Below are 17453 nucleotides of genomic sequence, written 5' to 3' on the forward strand. Positions count from 1 at the left end.
AGGGAGGACTCTTATCCACACTCCAAGCAGTAGGGAAAAAGTATTCACTTAGAGCAGCAGGAATCTCAGCAGGACCTCACCAGAAGACCCTGTGGGAGCCAGAGCCATGGTGAAGGAAGGAGCAGTGGTAAGGTGCACACCTTGCAGCACACCTGCCCACACAAACACACCAATGTACCTAAGGCTTGAGAAATCAGTAGAGTGAGCTCCAAACTGAGCTGGGAAATATGTGGCTTGGAGCACAACTCTACTGCTTTTCTATGTGTGATTAGTACTTCATGCATTATGAATAGGGATTTATGAATCCTGGACTTTGCTTGGATAATGCTGGTTCTGAGCAGGGATTTGGAAAGGGAGCTTCTCTGTAATTCACTTTCCTCACCTCAATAATAGTTTGCAGTAGCTCACGTTTGTAGGATGCATTGAGATGTACAAAAGGAAAGCACTGGGGGTAAACAGCATTTATGCACTGCAGTTGTGCCTTAAGGGCTTTTGATCTATATTTATGGACCTGAAAGCAATTACAAATTTTCTTCTCAAATTAGTGTAACTGTTGACAGAGTATATTAACTTCTAATCCATTCCAGTGTGTTCTTGTGCTTTTGCCTGACAATTTGAAGACTTTGAGATTCTTAAGACTAATAAATAGACCTGAAGAGAGTAGGAAATCCAGCCTCTTCTGGAAGTCAGCCTGTAATAAAGACTGCATGACTCAACAGCAGAGTCCATTTCACTCCAAGGAATCAATGTGCTTAGTTGTTTAAGCATGGGATGCACAAACTCTTCTCATAGCAGCTGTTACTTTAATGTTGACAATTTAGTAAATCCCAGGACAAAACGAAAAGCTCTCCAGAAGAGGCTATTTTGATCTGCAGGACCTTCACCTCACTGACATGTTGACTGTAACCAAACAGAAGTCAGAGCACTTTGCTCTCAACCAGTTAATCTCAAATACATCTGACTGTGTTGGCAGTGGCACTCTGCCAGGGCTCCTCTCTTTTTAATGTGGATGCTTTGATTCATCCAACCAGGGGAGTTAACTCAGACCAATGAAGTCAAGACCTGCAAAAGGCTCACAGTGAAGTCCAAATGACAAGACTTTTTTTCCCCCTAAATTTGCATCTCTTATGTGATTTTGTCGAAAGTTTTTAAAAAAGAGAATCTCAGCAAGCTCTGAAAGCATATGGTGTCCTTACAGGATATGGCCCAGGATAAAGTATGTTAATTGTATATTTTCTGCATTTTGCTGTGATCTTTAAGGCACAAGTGCACCCCATGGGAGAAACAAGCTCCCAGACAGAGCACACTGTGATCCTTGGAGGTGACAGAATATCACAAGATAGGTCAAGAAAGGTCAAGCTGAGATCCCAAGAGATAAAATCACTGCCTGACCTAGGTCATTATACAGATTAAATGTTTAAATAGATCTTCATGCCAATTAGTGTTCTGCTTTTATACCCATGGTAATTCATACCATTAAAAAATAAGCAAGATGAGAAAAGTACTCTTTTCTTTCTAAATAGAGCATTTACCCATGATCTGAAGAACTGGAGTCATCAAATACAAGTTGATCAGTATAATGCTACACTGATACAGCATCTTGTTAAGGTTGAGTGAGGAGTTCTGCTTTTGGGGCTAGGCAGAAAAAGAGATGTCTGCCATCCAAGGCAAAATGGTGTTAAGAGCATGTGTTCAAAGTGTTACATTCTGCCACATTTGGAGGAAGGGTAGCTGAGAGGTCCTTCTCCTCCCAAGCCCACTCCATCCCCAGCCCAGTCAGGTATGCTCCAGGAACACCTGCAGGGAAAACAGCTGGAGCAGCACCTAAACACCCCACAGTGTAAGCCAAGTGCTCTGCCAAAATGCAGCTCCTTATGCAGACTCTCTCTGAGGACATAATGGTGAAGCTTCCCCCAGGCACCTGCAGGCCTGGGCACCAACTGTGTTTAGCATCTCAGACTTTCTGCTGTGGTCTTTTGTGGCAATTTGAGCACATGAATTCTTTGTGGTTCTACCTGTTGCTCATGCTAGCAAGTCTGGCCCCATGAAGAAAGGTTGAGAGAAAAATTGGGACCAAAGAGTCAGTGTTGGCTAGACACGCTTTAGTGGGTTAACCATTACTCCTCTGTTAGATGTCATGTAGCCAGAGAGCACAACAATTTATTTATTAATAATAACAATTTATTAACTGATCCACTTAAAAAATTCTGAAATTTTAGGAGAGAAGCTGTAAGTTCTGCTGGGAAGTTTAATATTACCAAGCCTTTGTCATGATGATAAAAGTTCTGTAGTGGCATGACTTTGGAAGCAAAGAGAAATCACAAAGCAGAGAATTGGGAGCCAGAGACACTTGTGCCTGTTAGGCCATGCTAGCCAGGAAGCCAGACACTCTGCCCTTACACAGCTTTCCCAGGGAATTTATGTAAATATCAATCCCATGTTTTGCATTGCACAAAATAACCACAGCTGTGTGATTAGGCTCACAGCATCTAAAGCCTTTATTCTCATTCCCATGGGGCTGCTACAATGTAAAATGTGTCTCTCTCTCCTCCTTCTGCTGTAGGAGTATTTTATTTTTGCAGAAGTCACACATTTAGCTCTGTTAAACAGAATGGCATCAGATTGACATGAATGCTCTTTTTAGCTATCTGTGTGAGTGCTTTTGCCTTGGAGCAGAGAAATCCTCTTTCTAAAAGCCTCCATTCTCCACACTGTGCCAATGGATGACACCATCAGGTACCAATGGCATTGTTGCTGCACTCTGGGGAAGTGGTTGTACCCTGCTGGTATCAGTTTTGGTGTTGTCCACACCTCCTCGGCTCTGCAGCAGTATGTGAAATTTCCTTCAGTATTTAAGAAGGTTATCTATAAACTGGGTAAAATTATACACATCAGAACAGTCTTTCTGGGATTAGTCACCTATTCTTCAAGTCGGGTTTTCCTGTAAATACAAAACAATTAAAATCAACGCCAAATTAACGTTGTGAGAATTAACAGATGTTGCAGAGCAGCTGGGGACCTGGAGTGCAGGATGTTCACAGCATGGCTGTCACAGTTTTGTGAGGCAGTGCAGTCCTTGCTAGATGTTTCAAATCCAAATGCTTTCCCCAGCTGGCACCCTGAGCAGCGGTGGCACGTATATGTGAGAGGATTTACTTGTGCTAGCTTCTCAGAGTGGTTTGTAGAGGTATGAAAAAGATGTAAGGTTGTGCACTGCACTTAACACTAAACCCCTCACACCTCCCATGGGCAGGCAGATGAACTGACATCTCACACTCCAAAATCCTGGGAGCTGCTCTCCTGTGGCAGGCTCCTTCCTTCATGCCTCACTCCACACTGAAGGCTTGGAGGTTGCTGCTATGGGAACGAGTTATTCCTTCTGCTTGCCTCTCTAGCTCCAAGTACCTCGAGGACAGTAGCAGCAGCTGCTGCAAATTTAGGGGTCAACAAAACATAAAAGCCCTTGTATTACCACAGTTGTTCTTTCCATCCTAATGAGAAGAAGACAGCCAGCTGCTGCAGGGAGATTGGTGACTGCCCTGACCCTAGCTATGGCAAAAAAGTATATTCCCTGGGAAGCTCAGGCTGATCTCTGCAGGACTAATGTATAAAGCAGGAAGGCAGCTGAAATGTTGGGAATGTCAGCACTACCCTTGTTGTACTTCATCATTGCCTTCCAGTTTCCTCTGGGTGAGTGTTTGTACAGACACTCCTGTTCATGGCAGTGTCTCTGCCCTGCACACACAGAGCACATCCTTCTAGTATAGGCCCTGCTGAAAAACCAGCCTCCATTGCCTGGGCAGCAGGTGCCCCAGAGGTTTGCTTGCAGTGCTGGGGAACATGGGGACTGGTACTCTTCTGGACATAATTTGGTCTTTCTACAACCAGTTCCCTCTTGACAGATTCTCTCCATGCTGTGGCCTAGACATGCTTCATGAACTCCAGATGAATCAATAGGAATTCTATGTTGATAAGTGAAACAAAAGGCTTCTGAGCATCTTTGACATTCATTTTAATTTTAATTTGCATTTTTTGAAAAAGAACCACTGTAGTTTCCATTTATATTTTGAGCAAATTTAGAGCAGAGTGTAGCATGTGACCACTTGCTGGGAGCTTAGCCTTGGTAAAATGTTATAAATTGGCAGGACACTAATTAGTAACACAGCCCTGTTCTTTCATTTGCCAACATGGTTTCTGACTTTGTGTGAGAAACTAAATCAAGTGTAAGTAAACAATCTGGAATTTGCAATCAGAAATGCTTGGTTACAAAGCTGTTTGACAGCTTGGAAACTTAGGCACAAAGATGGCAGAACAGTAATAAAACCATCCAATTTACACGCAGAGAAAAATCATTGAAATTCCCTGTTGCCAAGTGACAAAAGGAAGAATCTGTAGAGGACTGAAGGAGAGATGAGTTGCCATCAGGTTTTTATATCAGATTGGCATGTTCACCCATTAAAGACCCACTGCTGCCAGGACTGCAGTGAATCTCTCCATATCTCCTGTGCCCTTTTGCTGTGGTCTGTTACAGTCTTGTGGACTTTTGGTAGTGGGTACAAAAGAGGTTATATTTATCACAGAAAATGGGAAAATATTTCCAGGGCAGGGCTATAGCAAAGAGGGGATTCTTTGGAGCATTCTGTTGTGTGGCTGCCTGGGGTCATAGGGACAAACAGCCTCTCCCAGCTTTTTGAAGTTGTTGAAATATGTTATGTGCTTGTCAGCTCTTTCATTCTGATGCACAAGATAAAGTTTTGCTTGGCTCTAGAACTAAAAATCTTGAGGACAGAGGCAGCTGAACCCTGGCCATGACTCAGGACAGATGGGTGCTGGAGCTGCCAGCCCAGGAGACAGGAGCAGGGCTTTGAGCAGAGTTAAGGGAGCACGATTCGCTCAGCAGTGCCAGCAAGGGAAAGGATTCAGTTGTAGAGGGGGGTCACCAGTGTTTGCATGCACCTGCACTCCCAGCTGCAGACAAGTGTGTAGGCAATCCAGGCAAGTAAATTAATGAGCTTTGCTTAACAAACTGCCCCAGGGGAATTTCTGAAGCAATTTACTTTTTAGATGTATAGCAGTAAACATGTAAAAATTTAGACTAGCTCTTTATGAGGCATAAAATAGCAAGGGATTTGTAGTGAAGAGGAAATATGACTTGGTAACTAGATAGGAAATTAATAGCTCAGCTAAAGGCAGAGTGCAGACAATGAACTGAAATGTTTTTTTAGAAGGATTTTTCCATTAAGGCTAATTGTAACAATAGCTGCTCAATAACATAATCCTCAAGCAGCATGAAATGCTTCTGGTCCCATGCACTTAAGCTTAGCTGAAAGAATTTACAGGCCTCTAATAGAACTCCAATTTTATGAGAAAGCTTCTTGTATTTGTATTATTGCTGCTTCTGGACTTCCATCAGCTTAGCTGACCACTGCCAGCTCTTAGCTCTGGCCACTGCCTATTCTGCAGGCAGACTCTTACAGTCAGCCCTGATGCAAACTTACTTTTACAGAGTTCAATTAGCCTAATGACCAAGCCCCGTTCTGGTCCTGAGTGTTGCATTCATGCTTGGAGAGGTGCAGGTTAGTTTTCAATTAGCTGTGTAGACAAAGGACTTGAGAACTTTGCTACACCAGAGGTAACATGGAGGTGACCAAAAGGCACCAAACATCTCACATGTTCTCAAGAGGTATTGTGTTCTTCCCATTCTCACACTGAGTTGCTGCAATAATCAGTTGCTACAAGCCACATGAGAAGAAATTCTCATCTCTTCTTTTTCTCAGCAGTGCCCCCATTCAAAATTAAATCAATATGTGAAGTGGCCCAGCTGTTCCTATGTCTATCATTGAGCAGCATATGCAGGGAGCTTGCTGGCACACTGTAGGTGCTACTGTGTGTCTTTCCATTCCTCCTTATTATTTGTCTGTTCTGGAGGGCTGGGAGAACCAGGGTGACGTTCTGTGATTTTCCTGCTGGGCTGGTCACTGCAAGTTTCCAGGCAGCTTCTGAGTCTGGATAATTTCAGCACCTGGCTGTTCCTCTGTCACTGTTTTGGGAAGTGAGTTGTTTATTCCCAGTTCATCTGGGGCCGATGCTCCTACCTCATGATATTTTGCAGCTGGGATGTTCAGCCACCACCCAAGCTGAGGGTATAGGATTAAGAGAGATAGGGTCATGAAAACAGAACTTCTGTCTGTTTGGAATTATATCCTCGGGTCACACAAGCAGGGATGAAATCCAGGCTGTCTTTTGCATGCATAGAAATCTTCAGTCTTCAATCTTCAATCTTCAGGGTTGTCAGTGAGTATGTTGAGCCACATATGATGCATGGAGATTGGAAAGAAGAAGGAAAAAATACCTCCTGGTCCTTTCTGTGTGATGCTGCCTTTCAGCTGCCAGCAGTGAATGCAGGAGCTCTCCAGTAGCCCTGAGTCACTGGAAAGCCTGGCTAGGCTGGCTCTATGGGACATGAAGCCTTGTCAGGATATCTCAGCCCAGAACCAAAACCGCATCTCTTTTACCACGGGAGGAATCAAATTGTTTACAAACTCAGGACATTAAAGCAAGTAAATGATTAAGGGTTCTCACAGCAATTTTTGCCTCCTCCAAGGAGTTTGACAGGACAGAGATATTACATTCCTGCTGGTTTTATGCTAATTGGATACAGGTCAGACCTCTGCCTGCCCAACACTCCTTTTTATTTGGGGCACATGTAAACAGTGACTTTCCAGTGCTCCTACCATAAGCTAGTGCTGAAAATGAAATGATGTTCCCATTTTCTGTTCACTGTTATACAGCTCCTCCAGACTCTTACTTGACTCTTACAGAAATACCTTCTATGACTAAAGGTGTCAGCAGTCAGCTGAAATTCCTTTGTACTTCAGCCAGCAGCCAGGCAGCACAGCCCTAGAAAACTCTGCTCCCCTGCCTCTCCTTTCACTGCTTCATTGTTGTTGCCCTTTATCTAACCAACAAGTTCTTACTGTTTCATCACTGCCTTGCAAGGTCTGTGCTCCTGGAGTGATCATCAGTATTCATGGGATTTGTCAACACCATGATTTTATTGATGCATTGAGCACATTGAACGCTTTCTGTGGAATTCCCAGCTCCTGTGTCACTGTCATCTGGTAGAATCTCAGCTTTTATGAAAGAAAGTACTCTTGTCATGGTCACAAAGAAAAGCTGGAACACAAGGTCCTGGTGCACTCTGTAAAATCATAAAGCTGTGGGCAGAGGAACCTTAAAAAGAATGGAAAATATTGCAGTTCTCATTTCAGTGTTTACAGCATGGCTTTGGGATTTGGGGTTGGAAGTGAAGTGAATGTTATCCACAACCCCTGCAGTGAGCAATTGTTAGCATGGGGTTGGATTGTCTGCAGCTCCCACAGAAAAATCGTGTACCAGGAGGAGGCAGCAGAAAAGTCTGACAAAAGCTTCTTATAATGGATTTAGCCTCCTGGAGGAGTAGAGTGGATTCTGCAACCTGGCAGGAGCAGAAGGTACCCAGTGCTGTGAACATGCAGACTCAAGTGAATGGTGCTGGCTGCCTGCCTGGGGTCTGCACTGCTTTCAGCCAAAACTTTTGCCTGCTTGGTGTGGAAATTGGTGACTTCTGACCTGCAATTCAAACCTGGCTTCTGCCCTGAACAGCCTGCAAACAGCCCATGCACCAGCCTCCCACAGCTTGTCCAGAACCTGCACTGCTTCAGATTCAGATGAGACACCTCCCTTAGCAGTGATCCAGCTCTGCTGCCTTCCCTGCCATGTTTGGATTGATCATCAAACCAGGTGTCCATTCCACACAGTCAGTGATCTATAGAACAAACTGTTGGAATCATCAGACATTGACCTATTCAGAGGAAGACAGTGAAACAAACTGCTATTTCAGGATGTCTTGTGGCCTTTTCATTGGAAAACCTTAATAAAAAATGCTTATGTTGCACAGGAAATCTGGTTAGTCTCCATGAAAGAACCTCTCAATTGTTAATCTCATTTCTGCCAGAGACTAAAATTTGGCTGCCGTGATCATTGTCAGCCTGTTGATCTAATATTCGTAATCATATCCGTAATTACACAGCCAATCACTTTTTAACGGGCAGTAGGACCTCAGAAAAATGCATCTGGATGGGCTAGCAAATCCACCCACTCTGGAGATTCCTGCTTCTAGCTTGTCTTGCTTATAATATTGAAGAGTTTGAAAACTTCCACTGAAGTCCACACAAGCCATGATTGATATTGTTCCCCTTCACTGTACAAATGCATCATTTGTGTACCGTTTGTTTTGATTCCGTTTATCTTGTTGGAATACAGCAAATAACCCAGTCATGAGGTGAAAGACAGATCAGCTGCTCCAAATATCTAAGGGAGACACAGACTGAAGTTAGTTAATAAGAAGAGAGACATTCTTCTTACGAGGCAATGAGTCAGATTCTTTTTTTAATTTCCTTATATCCTATAGATAGCATTTTGATTTCCTTATATCTTAAAGACAGCATATTCATGGCTTGGCATGTAGCATAAGTGAAAATACCATGACTATACATGCTACAGATTTTTCTGTCTGAAGAACAGATATTTAAAACTGAGACTTTACTAAACTATCATAATTACAGTACCATGCCTGCTTCTCGTCTGCCTCACTGTGGTTCATACTAGAACAGGGGAGTTTGTAGTTACTATAGAGATAAAGGCCATAAATTTAGATTCTCAAATGACCAAATGTCAAATTGGACGTCAGAAATCCACCAAAATCCTCTGGAATTGCATAGTTGTGAATTCCTTCTTGTCACCTCTTGGAAATCATGACTTTCACTTGACTGTGGGAAATGCCTAGTAAAAGTCAGAACCTCCAAAACAAGATTCAGAGTGTTGGGCTGTGTTTAAGACATGTTGTGTAGTATCTGCTATAGAAGAAGTTTTGCATCTTTAAAGAATAAACCAGGAGCAAAATAAATGGAATTTTCACTTTCCTTAATCACAGCTGATTCCTGAGACTTATCAGCTTTCTGGGAACACACCACTGCCGTCTAGATTTCAGAGGAGTGCCCTACTTTTCTTGTAAAATCACTTTCTAGATAATATGGTTTGCATTTGCCCAAACTGTGGCATGGGGATTTCACCCTTGCTGGGATACTCACTTTCAAAGCCTCAGTTGTTTCTCCGCAGGAATAGTGCTTATGTTAAGCAAAAAAGAAATAATGTCTCATTATCAAGAAAATGTAAAAAAGAGAAAAAAAAGAATGTTATTTGTCACTCATATTGTAGAAAAGGAGACTATTTCATGTCTTTGCAAAGTCTTCCCCCCAGAGCAGAGAGGAGGTGGACTAAGAGTGGAAGTCAAAATAATGGGAGAGGGGTCTTGGCTACCTTCCAGGGAAACAGAGTGGGAGTTCCCATTGAATTGCAATTACACCAACTTGGAAATGCTTCCACTTTACCATGTAGTAACTGTGCTCCAGTCTGAATAGCCAAAAGCCTGAACTTCAAAGCTTAAGCAGAAGACAGAAAATGAAGCATAAAAATGTTGACAGTGTTGCTAAGGAACCAATAGCAAATGTGGTATGTTCCCCTTGATTGCTTTCTGTAACCCACAGCTGCCATCGAGGCTCTGCAGAGCTGCTGCAAGGCCAGGGCCAACTCCACCCAGCTGGCCAGTGCTGAGACAGGGGGCTGGAGGGACAGTGCCTTGAGGGTGCTTACCAGCTTTATGTAAATAAAATAACATATCCCTTGTTTGTCACTCCATCTTTGACAGTCTTGTGCACTTTTGGCACCACATAAGAACCTGAAGTGGTGTTTGGGGTCAGTCAGAGCTGAGGGACCACATGAGCCAGCAACGAAGAGAGATTTGCATGTTCAGAGGGCACTTCCTAAGGAAACTCCACAGTCCTTATGTGAATAGCTGAACTCAGGGTTTTTTTCAGGGAGTTTACAGAGCCACAGGTAACACAGTTGCCCAAAATAACAATGCAGGACCAATAAATGGTTTCCAACAGCCACCTAAATGCAGAAAAGGGGGAGAACGCTGTGACTGTGTGATGCAAAATGCAGTGTTCACCACTGTTGGATGCAGAACTGAATTTATTTTATTGCAACAGTGCTACTTTCAGTCTCAATTAAATGCACCCAATAGACCCATTTTCAAGTGTTATTCATACTGTATGACAAATTCTTCATTTACAAAAGGAGCATCCTGAGATAAAAATTAGTAATTCTTTTTAACAACAACAAAAAAATTCCCAAGAAAGCAGGTTTCAAGAGAAGGAAATGATGTGCCACATACTACTAGGAAGCAGACAGTCCAAACACTTCACACTATAACCATTGATAAAATGTTTTGGGTTATAAGTGATCTTAAAAATCATCTAGTTTCACCCCCCTGCTGTGCACAGGGATGCCATTCACTACATCAAGTTGCTTAGGGCCTCATCCAACCTGGCCTTGGACAGAGTATTAAGTATATTATCCTGATAAGTGTAACATTTGAGTGATATGAAGGAAACCAATACAGAGAGCTGTATTTACAGCAGGGAATACAGACAATTTAATCAGCTATAAACATATATCTGAAAGCCTTTGCCAGGGCTAACTTAATGTGAGACTGGGGAAAGAAATCTGTGTCAGGGAGGGACAAAGTTTCTTTAACAGACATGTTTGTAGAAGATAAAATACAGCTTCAGAGCCACAGCACCTGCACAGCTCCAATGCTTTTCCAGACAAAATTAGTATCTCCAAATACTCTGGAATTCATCACCCTGCCAATTATTAGAAAAGCCCATATGAAACGAGATCCAAAGCAAACAGGGATCCCCGCATTTCTCATTTGTCACTCCATCTTCCAGTACCACACACATTAGACTGAATTCAGGGCCTTCTCCAGATGTTTTGGATGGACAAGCATAGCCTCTACAGTACATGCTGACATGTCCATGAAGGGGCTGTGGCTCTTACTTTCAATAAGAGTATATTTTCTGTGAAAAAGCAAAAGAGGACAAAAAAACCTTCCTCAGCAGCTAAAGGAGTCATCTGTAGAAACTGCTTCTTGAGGATGACTGACTTGACTAACTCAACAGATTCAATTTGCATTATTAACAATAAACATAATTACATAGATATATCAACAATACTTCCAGATAGTGCTGCAATTACAGGCTGATTGAACAGACTGTGCATCATGAAATCAAAACCACAATTACTCAACAGAGAATGTGAACATGGTGAGACACTTGTGCAGTATTAGATTACAGTGCTGCAGGAAATGACAGAGGAGCCATTACATTTTAGTCAACAGATTAATGCAGAACCAGTACTTCAGGGAGGAGCGATTAAAGCCAACATAGCTTCAGTTCCAGTGGCAAGGTGGTGAAGCTTGTGGATCCTAGGTTACCAGGGCCTTGTTTTGCTGATGTCTCACACAATTACTTCCCATTCCCCTACACTAATGATAGCTCTCTCCCTTCTTTCCAATTTCCACTGCCTTTAATAGAAGTGCATTCAGCCACTTATGCTTTTCATTGTTAGAGTCAGCCTTTCTTTCTATCCACCTCGGTGGGCTTTGGGACTGTCCCTAAATGCTTTCTGACTTAAAGACTCTCCTCCAGACTCCTGTCTTTATTGAAGGCTTTGCTGGTCTATTTGTGTGGATGGCTCTGCCTCTGGCCTCTCTCTGCACTGTGAGGAGAAGACCTGGAGCAGGCATAATGACTTTCCTGGGTTTTGCAAAGCAGGAACACTTGCAGCATTAGATGAGTAATTACAACAACTCTGCCCTTTCATGATGGAAAACATACAGATCATTAGCAGTTAATAAAACAATGGAGCACACAGATTTGGCAAACATTTATTACTGTCTAGGAATTTCAGACTCACAGCCTAAGTAGTAGCCAGTATAATATTTAGAAAGCATTTGTGTCTTTAGAAATACTGCTTTCTCAGAAATGAAAGGAAAAGCCTGTTTCTTTTTCTTCTCTTTACATAAAAATTATTTCACTATCTTTTCATAATTTGATTGAGTCCTGCAAAGTGAATCCAACTAATTTATGTGAATATTGATGTAATTACTGAAGAAATGTTCAGTTTGTTAAAACCCTCCTCAGCTATTAGTGTATCAGTGGGTTGACTCTGATGACCACTGCATGATGGGATCTTTTCAACATCAGCAATCATTAATTAGCCAGGTGAAGAACTCTCTATTCCATTTAGAGGATAACTCCATATTTGATCACTTATCTTTTTCTCTTTGCCCCAAATGTAGTAAGTTTCTTATCCCATAGTTTTTTGTTCCAGCTTTCCTAAAGCTACCAAAAACTACAGAATTTTAACCAGCTAATATGTTAGACTTCACAAAAAAATCAGTTTCTTATTACATTTTCCTGCCACACAACAAGGAAGCAACATAGCAACATCATTCTGGTGCTCACTGCTGAAGTACCACAGGATCTTCTCTTACCAAAATACGAGGCCCAAGAAGCCACACTACCTGGTATTTGCTAACCTCTGCACAGTGAGAAAGGGAGAAAGGTATATTCTTCTTACACTCACTTTCCATTGGGTTTAGGATTCCACTTTGCTCTGGCTCTGCTCTCACTCCTTGAAATCCTTTGGGCCAAACTTTGCCATCACTTATGGGAATGTATTTGCCACCAGGTGGGCGAGGTGTCTCTGATACTTCTCACACTAAGGGAGAAATAATTTCTCTTCAGCTGTTGGATGGTAAGACTGAGGCAGTCTCCTTCAGCTACCAGCCTGCCTGCAAGACTATGAGGCCTAACTTGGGGGAATTGTATGTTGCTCTGAGACTTCCAAATGAGATCATATAAAGACATAGGATATTATAAACATAATTTTAAATAAAATTACTTCTTCTGCAACATTATGAAAATATGTATGAAACAATCTTCAAGGTGTCAGAGTCTGCTACAGCATGGAAAGATTCCCAAGAGTTTTATTACCGAAAATTTTGAAAGCATTCATGCGCTTCAGATATTTTGAATTCTGCTTGTCCAGTTCTAAATAATTCCTGCTCCAAGAACTCTGCTTTTCATTGGTAATCAGACCACAACAACCACACATTATCAGTGGGAATTGATATGCAGATGAGTCAGTAGCCAGAAACTCAGGTGAGCTATCCAAATTAATAGATACTGCAAAAAAATTAAACATATTAGTTGTGGCACTAATCAACACCTACCACAGCCAGAAGGCAAACAGGATGGGACAGAGACTTCATGATGTGCCAGCACACCTCAGCCCCTAGAACAGAAAAGGGAACTAAAAATTATGCCAGCCTGTTTATGCTGTAGTAAAGCACAGTGGGATTAATACAGCTCTGAGAGTGAACACTTGCTGTACTGCTCAGCTGTCTCCTTAGTAATTATTTAGCTAAGAAACAAACATATATTTCCATTTCCTTATCATTCTTGCTGTTCAGCAGTTGGTAGTTTTTCTTCATTTCCTGATCTCCCTCTCTCAAATACACACATTTTAGTGCAATCCCTTCCTTCAGCTGTAACAGTATGTCAAAATGAACTCTGCCCTTTGCAGATAGAAATTTTTTTTTCTACTCTATTCAATTTGGCATCATTTGCCCTTCAAATAAATCTTTGATATATTAAATTTGGTCCTTTTGGCTACAGAACCAAAACCAGATTTGCTCAACTTTATTTAAGGTAGTTGTTAATCTGGAAAATGGACAAACATGTCACTTCCTCACAAAGCTAATTACGAATATCTGGTTGGACATTTTGACATTTTTCTTTGCAAAGTGTTTGGGGGTTGTTTTTTTTAGACTATGGCAAGGGTTGGTTACAATTCATTTCCTTATTCAAAGAAAGCTTGAGAAAAAACTTCATTGTCAACTAATTCTACTTGCTTTTTAAACTAAAAACATATATTGCCTTTCCATGTGGATGAAAAAAACTTAATTCTGGTTTCAAAGAAAATGTTACAGTATACTCCAAGTTTAATTAATAAATCTCTTAAACTAGTTATGGTTAAAATTGAGTGCATCAGCTATTTTAAAGAATGGCCTCAGCAACCTTTCCCTTTCATATATGATCTTATTCTAACCAATATGTATAATCAAAGCTTCACAGCAAGTTTGTGGCTAATGCTGTCAAGACAATTAGTTTTTAGTATACCTAAATGTTGCTTTAATGTGGTTGCTGCCAAGAAATAAAATTTTACAACAGCAAACTATGCATAATTATGTTTAGGAATATAATAAATGCCAACTCAGATTGTGTAAATGGAGGACAGCATATCCAAGAATATGAAGTTCATCCAGATTATTTCTAGCCATGCAGAAAATGTAGTTTTCAAATTGTTTAGGAAGTAAGAATGTAAGGACTCCTCCTCTACTTCAGCATCCCCTTTCCAATGCACAGTAGAATCTGTGCACTTTGGAAATTGCTTCAATTGGAGTAGCTGAAGATTCTCACTGGAGTATTTGGTATCACCAATGGTGGGAACATGCATTGCTGTTTCAGAGGGATAAGCTCGTGGAGCAGCCCTTCTACTCTGCTGCAGCTGCTTGGTGCTAATCCACAGCCATGAGGCTGCACTAAAGATGGGCATCTGTCTGGGCTCTCCAGAGAAACAAGGAATTAGCAAGGTGCCTTCATTTCCTTTTCTTCCCTTCCCTTGGCAGCCTGGCCAGCACAGGGAAACAGAGGCAGGGCGAGAGCTCTTTGTGCCTGGGGACACAGCAGAGCCACTGCAGAGGTGCTGGAGCTGCTCTCATCCACACTGGGAGCCAGGCACAGAACATCAGGAGGGCAAAGGACCACAGCCCTTCCCAGCTGAGAAACACAGCACCGTGCCAAGGAAGACTGGAGAACTTGTGACTGATGGCTCGAGTCAGGAAACATCAGGTGAATCTTTTCTAAGGGAATGTCATCCCCAATAACTCACATCAAAGGGGTTTCAGCTGAGAGCCATTGATGGAGCTAGGGCTGAAGCTTGTTGGCTTCCACTCCTGGAAATGAGCTGGCTCAAATGTACAGTAGAGACTTCAGGAAAAACAGTGGAGGTGAAGGTGACATTCCTATTTTTAAAACCATTTTAAAAACCATATTTGGTGATGGGAGAAGGAGGAAGCAATCATGTTGCCTGATATCAGGCACTTATTTGAGCACCTTAATTTTAAAAGTCATGTCCATAGTCCCATGGATGGACAATATAAAGTAAAAGACTTTCAGAAGGTGAGAAGCCTTATTTTGAGTTTGGAAGAGAACCTCTGCTGAATTGTTTCTGTGAGGAACCCATAAGGATTACTATTCTGCTCACAATTATCCTTCACATTGTTACTAATTAGTAGGTGGTAGGAATACCTTCCACCTCTGAACTGTTTGAATAATTTGTAAGCATCAGAGAAGCTTAATGGTTAATTTGCTACTTTGACACATGCACTTTTTTCTTTTCTAAAAGAAAAAAAAAATCCAAATGGTCCTTAAACCCTTGCAATTTTATTCATTGATTGAAGTTAATGTAAGTTTAACGCCCATTTATGAAAAGAAGGTGTCCAAATTGCAGCTTTTGAAATTGAAACCCACTATATGTAGCTGCAATAGCAAGATTAGTATTTTTCCAGTCTGTGGGTTTATTTCATTTTATGCAAACATAAAAAGCTCTAGGCAGCTAGACATATACTAAGAAAGACAAATTAACATCAACAACATAAGCAATCCTCATAATTTCCTGTATGTGCAAAGGGAAAATAAACCTCTCTGCTATTTATTAATCCCAAGCCCAATATCCCCCAGCCCTCAGCTGCCCTCTCCCTCCTCAAAGGCCTGGGAACAGAGCTGAGGGCTTTAGAGTATGTCTAAAAGATCAGCAGTAAGCTTACTGCAGAATAAAGAAGAGGGGCACTAACTAAAAACAAAGCACAAAAAAATCCATCCTCTCTGAACAAGTCTCAGTATTTTTTGATATGAAGAGGTTTTTGATGCCCCTAAGGCTATGTTCATCTTTAACAAACAAGGACTGTGTGTTCCTTCCTGTTACCCTGGCTCACTCTTTTGGGTTTGTTTGTTTTTTTCTAGTAAGCATAACCCTAGAAATCAGGGGCTCTTGAATAATTTTTATTTTTTATACAATATTTATTGTTTAAAGTTCCTAATTTGACATTATCTGTACTCTGCAGCCAAACTAAAATTCAGGATGTGTAAAGTTAGGGCAAGCAGCCAGGTTACAGAACCACATTTGTATTTTGCTTCCAGTTTGCCAGCACTATTCACCCCAAGAACTGAAAGCCATTAACCAGATCACCCCAAACACAGTGTTCACCTCCTGCAGTTCATGTTTTCTGTCACAGCTGTTCCATAGTATGTCTTTAAGTGAATGAGGTGGGAGACAATCTTGCCAATAACCTTTTACACTTGTTCCCATATATAGTTTCCTAATATTTATTAATAGTAAAAAACCAGATAGGTGTTACAAATTTGTCTTGTCTGCTTATAAATGGAAAGTTTTTACACTCATCCTACACCCCTACCATTTAGATCAGTTTATGCCATAATCCTCACAGTTAAAATGTCTGCAAAGCTACATGGCACTAAAATCAGGCTTTCTAAAGAAAAAAGTGATAAAAATTCTCAATCGTAACCAGAACTACCAATTACAGGTATAATTTAGAATAAATATGGGTATATCTGAGTCTAAAGGGAGGTTAAAGGGAGTAAGAATTGTGTGAGGGAAAGAATGTTCTAGCATCTTTACACTATAAGGTTAAAAGAAATACAGATGCAATCCTGTAAGACTGTAAACTCCAAAAAGTGAATGTTATTAAAGCAAAGAACACCTGTTATGTTTAATTTTGTTTCAATGCCCTTAAAAGTTACAGAACAGCTGATACTGTAACAAAAAGGCAGCTAATTCAAAAAACAATAAAAACAATAGAAAAGTCAAATTAAATCCACAGTGCACAACAGTAACCCTTGTGAGCGAATGGAACCAAACCAAAGTAAATTATCAAAACCTCACACCTTTCTACACAACTTAGCCAATGACATTAATAATTAATAAAGTTCCCTACTCAGACAGGAATTCTAGAGAAAGTGTGAAAGAAAAAAACAACATCAAAGCAAAGCATCCTACTGTCTGCTGCAAACCAAAGCCTCTTTTCGCAAATGCTCTGATCCCTACCCTGAACACTGATGGATGTAAATATGATCTATATGCTGGCTGACTGGGTGAGAGCAGGCTGGCAGTGTTTTCAGGCTATGCCTTCATCTTGGCTGTAACCTCCCTGCTGTCAGTGATGCCCTTCCAGCCCAAGGCAGAGGAGGAACCTGCAGACTCCGGAGGAGCGGAGCTCCGGCCGTGGCGGGCACGGTGTCCCGGAGCTGCCGCCTGCAGACTCCAGAGGAGCAGAGCTCCGGCCGTGGTGGGCACGGTGTCACGGAGCTGCTGCCTGCAGACTCCGGAGGAGCGGAGCTCCGGCCGTGGCGGGCACGGTG

Source organism: Agelaius phoeniceus, chromosome 6, assembly GCF_051311805.1.
Source record: "Agelaius phoeniceus isolate bAgePho1 chromosome 6, bAgePho1.hap1, whole genome shotgun sequence".
NCBI lineage: Eukaryota > Metazoa > Chordata > Aves > Passeriformes > Icteridae > Agelaius > Agelaius phoeniceus.